Source organism: Curcuma longa, chromosome 8 (genome assembly GCF_044706935.1).
Source record: "Curcuma longa cultivar G26 ecotype Majalengka, Jawa Barat chromosome 8, ITB_CL_G26_1.1, whole genome shotgun sequence".
Classification (NCBI taxonomy): domain Eukaryota; kingdom Viridiplantae; phylum Streptophyta; class Magnoliopsida; order Zingiberales; family Zingiberaceae; genus Curcuma; species Curcuma longa.
Window position 1 is genome coordinate 3,543,860 of NC_133868.1, and position 7,924 is coordinate 3,551,783.

At 39.5% G+C, this 7,924-nt stretch overlaps 1 pseudogene; it reads right to left on the reverse strand.

Annotated features, from left to right (window-relative positions):
* Positions 1 to 1,243: 1,243 nt before the first annotated feature.
* Positions 1,244 to 2,861, reverse strand: LOC141833207 (uncharacterized; annotated as a pseudogene).
* Between the last annotated feature and the right edge of the window lie 5,063 nt (positions 2,862 to 7,924).

Genomic DNA, 7,924 nt, shown 5'->3' on the forward strand with positions numbered 1-7,924 from the left:
ATTATATTTACATGTCGTTAGTGAGGAACGAACCAGAGTCTCCCGCGTGAGAGAAAGGAATACGCACCACTAAACTATATCAACTTTTCTCTATTTTTTCAATATTTCTTTTATATAAATTTTAAAATTTTAATATAATAATCTCGAACCATCGTGGAAGGCGTGAACAAAAGGGTGGAACCGGAGGTTCCGAACCGTGAACCATAACCGTCTTGGGCGGTTAAGGTTAAGGGTCGACCTGTCATGAACCGTCGAACCGGCGGTTCCGAACCCAATTCGAACCGTTGGTTTTGAACCGTCGAATCGTTGGTTTTGAACCGTGGTCGGGTCTAATCGCAAGCTCGGGGATCTGTGATTTGTGCTTGTCGTAAAACTATATCGCGAGCTCAGGAATCGATACTCCATGTCTATCGTAAGGTTATGTCGCAAGTTTAGGGCTCCATACTCTGTGCCTGCTGTCAAGCTATGTCGTGAGCTCGGAACTCGATGCTTCGTACTTGTCGTAAGACTATGTCGCGAGCTCGGAGCTCGGTGCTTCGTGTCTATCGTAAGACTATGTCGCGAGCTTGGGTGTCGATGATCCATGTCTGTCGCAAGACTATGTCACGAATTTGGAGCTTGATGATTCATGCCTATCATAAGACTATATCGCGAGCTCAAAGCTCAGTGCCTATTGTAAAGTTATGTCACGAGCTCGGAGCTTGGTGCTCCACGCCTGTGATAAAGCTATATCGCGAGCTCGGGGTTCAGTTCTTCGTGCCTATCGTAAGGCTAAATGCACGACTATATCTGAATTGGAAGAGACTTACAAATCTTTGCGTTCGGTCCATAACTATCTCCAAGTCGAGAAAGATTGGACTCCGAGAGGAGTAATTACTGATGAAGACTAAAAAAAATTTTAAAAACACCTAAGAGTTTTTAGAGGCAACTTAGCAAATTAACGATATGAAAGTTTTGGACGTTGCCATTCCTGTGATGCTTCAATCCATATTCTACAGATTAGTTTAGCGCTTCTAAGAAAGCATGCAATAAATATTTGCCTAGAGAAAAGAGCTAGAGTAGTTAAGCAAAAAAGGATTAGAAAGGCTTAACTTTGATCATGAAGACCAAGACTCTTTTAGAGTAAATCGTCCATGAAAAATTCTCAAAAGAAATTCAACCATCGATAATAAACTCATAAAATGATTCTACAGTCTTCAACCAAAAGCCAAAACCAATGCACATAACTCTCACTGGGGAAATCTCACTTGATCATCATGCCGAATAGATGGGAGATTCCATTAAAACTGAATCTGAAATTTTTTATGAACTCAGCATCGTAGATCTTCTCGTTGCTAATTCGGGTAGAAATTTCATTATGTGAAGGAGGAATTTATTTGGGGCTATCCAGATGTTCAGATTCAGCAGCCACTGGAAATATAAGGTCATTAGACTTAATTTCTATGGAAGATCCATCTTCATCTGTAATGTAAGATGGTATCTCATATTGGGATTCACAACTTATCACTTTCCAAATTTGTCGTCAAACTCGATATATTATCTCTGTTTTGAGTATTAACGTTGTAAGTATGCAATTCTCTCCACATTTTCACCCTTTCCTCCAATTGTTCATGCGCAGCACAGACATATGGAAGCTTTTCCAAATCATCAACAAGACCAGTATGTAGCCAAAAAGTGAGATCAGATTTGCCTTCTCTAACAGACAATCTCACATCCGAAGTTACCATAAACTTAGAGATGCATCACAGAGGTCATCTGCACTACTTGATAGAGTACTTTCAACTTGCTTAGCTTTGGGTACAGGAAATACTGAATCCTTGGGTCTGGTTAAAAGTGTAAAGTGTACAGGAACATTCTGAATAAGAACAGTATATAAATCTTTGATTGATATCACCATAAAACAAAGGGGGCATTTCTTCCAACATCCCTCTTTGTGATTCTCCTCTCCCATAAGCAAGTACCTCAGTATGGAAGGAAAACAGTAACTGTGCCCACATGTAGTTACTTGTGGGCAAAGAGGAGTCTCGTATCTGACACAAACCACATCTTCCCAATTTAACATTTTATCAGGATCTACGGATCCAACTTCGGAGCTTTCTCTATTCAAAACAACAAATCTGTAATTTGCTTGTAGAAACAAGTCTTTGTTACAAGGTTTTGTCTTGCGTTGCCTTCTGGGAGGAGGAGCCCTGGGTTCAGGACGGGAAATTGGATCACAGTAGAAATTGAGCAAATGATTGGCATTGATTGTGTTGTTTTTCCTTGTATGACTGACTACCGTTCCCTTGGAAACTGCGAGGCCCAGAAGGATGAACAAGATTTACATTTGCAACAGGTTGTTCATTGTCCACGACATGTACAAATTGATTGGCCTGGCAATATGGAGGCACTTCTTCTCCCACTGTAGACTGATATTCAAAATTAAAGCCTCGCTTTTTGCCAAATTGGCTTTTCTCGAAATCATTCACTCTGTGCCGGTTCACCTTCTTGGACAAACTATGAGAATTTCCACCTGCACCAATAGCTGATTCATGATTCTCCACGGAGGAAGGGGAAGAGTCATTAAAAGCGTAGGCAGCCACAGATCTAGAGGCGGCGTCGGTGGCACAGCCACAGGGGAGGCCCTTAGACCAGGAGGCGAGACTAAGGGGTGATTCCCGACGGGGGCCATGACGAGAGGAAGCATTCGGGTAGGATGGCGACTGTTCCCTCAGCATCCTCTTCCGTGCCCTCGCAGCTGTTTCATGTCCATCAACCCCTTGCCTTCTTCATCTGCAGACCTCAAAAGCGATCAGGGGCTCTCCCCTCAAAAACTCATGGAGTTTCGCCTCCACTAAGGGTCTCCTTAGTAGTTCTTGGAGATTGACGCCCATGACGGAAAATACATTGGAGGAGGAAGCGAAGAAAATTAGATCGAAGATTTGGTTTCATTGGCAAGGGAGAAAAAAAGCCCTAGTATTTTGACCCGAGGAGGAGAAGGGTCACGTGCCTCGGAGGATGCTATGGGAGAGAGAATTTGTTGTTGCCAAAGCCCATGGCAACACCCATGATGAAAAATCAAGAAATTTTTTTTCTAATGTGTTATTACCCCGTCATAACTTTTCTCTCTGATGGAATTATGATTGTCATTAGTTCTTCCGATGTTAACTATCGCAACGTCTTGGCTCAGATTTCTCATAGACGGCGTCAATTTATTCCGATCAAATACCGTGAATGATCAAGCCACCGAATAACGAAGGGACTAACGTGCATGCTCCCTAGAGATGATCGCCGAAAAAAATGAAGAGACCAAAAAAACACTCAATAAGAGAGTTAAAATGATATCGGAGATGGATCCCAACAAACTACTCCGACGCTCAAGTTAGGATTTTTGTAGAAGGAAGGGGATTAAATTAAAGACATGGGAAAATTAAAGTTTTGTGTGTATATCTGTGCCCATGGATAAGTGCGGCCTTTTATAGAGTTATTAATATATACAATCTCCGAAACATCAATATCTGTTTAAGATATAATTTGTGATACGTGCTACCGTTTATAGTGTACTCCAATATACACATTCCAATTGTCCAAGTCTTCCAGGATGTTTTCCTTGTTTTTCGGGGAAAATCGTCTTAGGATTTCATGATCTTACGGACGAACGGACTTTATTAGCTCAACCTAAAAGCGGACGAAGAAAAACTCGAGACTGAGATCAAGTTGGCACATGAGGCCAAACTTAAGTCGAGACTCGAGATCGAGCATAGGTAGAGGTTAGGACCCGAGACCGAGTAGAGGTCAAGACCCAGAGACCGAGTAGAGGTCGGGACCCAAGACCGAGTAGAACTCAAGACCCGAGACCGAGTAGAGGTCAAGATCTGAGATCGAGTAAAGGTCGAGAACCGAGATCGAGTAAAGGTCGAGACCTGATACTAAGATGATCGACGTATGAGACCGAGCAGAGGTCAAGATCGAGAACCAAGCATCAGTACAAGTCGAGGTCGACGCCCCTTTGATTGACAGCTCATCATGACTTTAACCCCCGCGTGAGACATAAAGGTACCAAATTTCCGACACATCACATGTTAAGCTATTAATTAGCCTTATTATCCACTTCAAGAAGTGAAAGCATAGTTCAATAATAATAATATTCATGAGGGAAAACTTAGTTAATGCATTAATGCACCCTAACCCAATCTTAAAAAAAATAAGTTAATTAATTTTGGAGCACGAATAAGTTAGGGTTTATCACGCCCTGAGAGACTGTTGGTACGAAAAATTCGTACAGCATACTCCCATTATGACAATTCAAAATCCCTGGTACACTATGATATAGGCCCACGGTCATTTACTAGTCCAACACATGTATATAAAATACCAACCACAACCAATATATCAACAATGTATAAAAAAAATCTCAATGCATACCAGATATGGCTCACAACAAAACAAAATATAAACTCCACAAGTCTAAAATAAAAGAACTTCGTAACCAGAATTATAACAACAAAGTCCATAGGTACGAACACAAATCTAACAACCACGCGAAGCAAATCAAGCGAATACTTCTCTTACTGTGAGATGGAGACAGACTGATAGAACTCCAAACTTCACAGATAACATCCCTATCAGCTACTTGAGGAGGAATAAAAGAAACTCCAGGGTCTGGGTAATGAGTATAAAATACTCAATGGGTACTAAACAGATAGTGCACAACTAATATGCAAACATGGATATTAAAAAGATATACAGTCTCTCCAAAATGATATCAGCTACATCACAGTAGATGCATTGTATGGGTACTAGGTAAGCAAAGTCAATAATACTACATATATCTCATCAGCATCATCATATAATAAGTAACAGGTAAAACATCATGTATGCAATATCAGTAGTTACGGCAACAGTATATATCATTACAAGTGCAACATACCATGAACAAATGCAGTAAAACAAACTACCAATAAATGCATGTACATTATAAATGCAATACACATCATACGCCACTTTAACAACTAACCACTACACTCGAGTGGAGAGCAGGCAGAACTTTCAGGGTAGCTATATTAAGTTATTCCAAGTCGCACATAACATAGTGCGAGAATGCTCTTACCCATTTACCACTATCTCACAGTGGTCAAGTGAGCGTCAACCATAATAAACTACTATCAACAACACCTACTACTATTATGCATATGTTATGATGTTCAGGTCAAACAAATAATGATTATATTTACCTAGACATATTCAACATGCATCTAAAGAACAGTATCTATCCACTCATGACAAGTCATCAATCAGGCATATATAGTAGTAAATTCGTGGCTAAATGATACAACAAATAAATGAGACTGTAGTAATGGCGAATAGATCATATCACAAGTCAACGATTATGTACCAAACATTGAGTGTAATAAGGATAAAGTCAAGATACCTAACAACTAAATTATAATATGTCATGCACCACAAATAAGATATGTACTGACCCATGCAAATACCCACCTGCTATGACGAACGTCAGAATAGAGATCCTTCGAATATAATATCCGCATATAACAAAATCACCTAATTTCAGATCCTATAAATTATAATATACAACACCCACTAAATACAACAATACATTTAAATTTATAGTAAATCCCCTAATACATAATAGTTTATCTCCCCCACTTAACTTATCTTACTCCACCCCTTTCTAATCCCTTAGTCACTAATGATCACATAAATCCAACAACAAGATCACCTATAATCAAAACTGTTAATACAACTTCACACTGCTATAAATCCAATTAAACTCATTGCACACCTAAACCTCAACCGGATCTAAAGCTATCGAAAAAAAATAACAATCAGTAAACTAACCAATTCTCAAGCTAATCCACCGGAATCAGTAGTGAAGCCATCAACAACTGGAACAGATCAATCGCCAATGCGACCCCTAACTCCACAAATTCCCAACAAAAAAGAAAATCATAACAGAATTCATAACACGCAGAAACGTCAACATCCAACACAATCACAAAACTTGTCAATGTAACAATACAGGAGTAGCTAGATAGCTACCCTAAGAAATTCTGCTCTCTCCCCACTCGAGTGTAGTTGTTAGTTGTTGGAGTGTGTGTAGTTGTCTTGTCATACGTCCCAGTTCATTGTATGAGTGTCTGGGGATGACAAGTGTAGACAGTAACCATGCATATTGCGTATGATATGTGTAATATATGTGATGTACGTGCATTTGTTGGTAGTTTATTTTACTGCAATGTTTGTGGTATGTTGCACTTGTTATGATATATGGTTGTTGAATTGTATGGCATTACATACATGATATTTTACCTATTACCTATTATATGATGATGTTGATGAGATATATGTAGTATTATTAACCTTACTAAATACCCATACAATGCATCTACTGTGTTGTAACTGATATCATTTTAGAGATACTATATCTTTTTGATATTCATGTTTACATATTAGTTGTGCACTATCTGTCTAGTACCCATTAAGTATTTTATACTTACTGCCCAGACCCTGAGATTTCTTTTCTTCCTCCCTAGATAGCAGATAGGGATGTTATTTGTGAAGCTTGGAGTTCTGCAGTCTGCCCCATCTTACAGTAGGAGTATTCGCTTGATTTTACTTCTTGTGGTTGTTGGATTTGTGTTCGTACCTGTGGACTTTATTGTTATAGTTCTAGTTATGGAGTTCTTTTATTTTTGATTTGTGGTGTTTATATTTTATTTTATTGTGAGTCGTACTGGTATGCATTCAGATTTTCTTTCATACATTGTTGGTATGTTGGTTGTGATTAATATTTTATATACATGTATTGGACTAATGAGCGACCGTGTGGGCCTATATCATAATGTACCGAGGATTTTGAATTATCATAAGGGGAGATGCTGCTGAATTTTCTGGACCAGCAGTCTCTCGGGGCGTGACAATTTTATTGGTATCAAAGCCCTTGGTTGCGAGGTCCATATTAAGTTTCTTTTGGATTTGTCATCGTATTTTGGTTTACTCGATCCAGCTTGTGAGATGGGACAGATAGGGGCATGATCTCTCCAAGCAGTTGTAAGTAAGGATATCTTGTACATTTGTCATCGTATTTTGGTTTACTCAACAATGCCAGAGATCTATTATTCAATGACCCTGATGCAGCAGCAGTTACCATCAGTCGACATCAGTACCCCATAGTTAGCTTCAGCCAGAGCGGTGGCAGTTTATATCCCATTCAGCTACCCAGTCGACCAGTGCAAAGTTTGGACATGTTTATGCTACTACTAGAGCGGTGGCACAGCGGGATGAGGGATCGATCATTCGAGATATGATTTCAGTTTATTCTGTATATGCTGATACTTTTATTGATACTGGTAGTTCTCATTCTTTATATCGAGATTATTTTTTAGTAAGATTAGGAGAATCCTTATATTACGGTTGTGTAGTTTGGCGGTATCGTTGCCTTCAGGTAAAGTGTTGACTACTAATCAGGAGATTAAGAGATGCCCATTGGATTTCGACGACCATATCCTTATGGTGGATCTCCGGGTGTTAGATGGTGGAGTTTGATATCATTCTTGGTATGGACTGGTTAGCCACTTATCATGCTATAGTAGATTGTCGAGCTAGAGTAGTTACCTTCCGACCTCTTGATCAACCCACATGGGAATTTGTGGGTACCAGAAGTGATGGAATATCCATTATTTAGGCAATACAAGCACAAAAAATGTTAGACGGAGGATGCCAAGGTTGTTTACTATTTCTGAAACAAGCAGATGAAAATAATGCTTCTCGTCTTTCTGATGTTTATATCGTCCAAGATTATCAAGATGTGTTTCTGGACAAGCTTCCTGGTTTGCCCCTCCTATGTAAATACAATTTACTATCGAGGTGATTCTAGACATGGCAACGGTATCTAAGTCCCCGTATCGTATGCCACCGAAGGAGT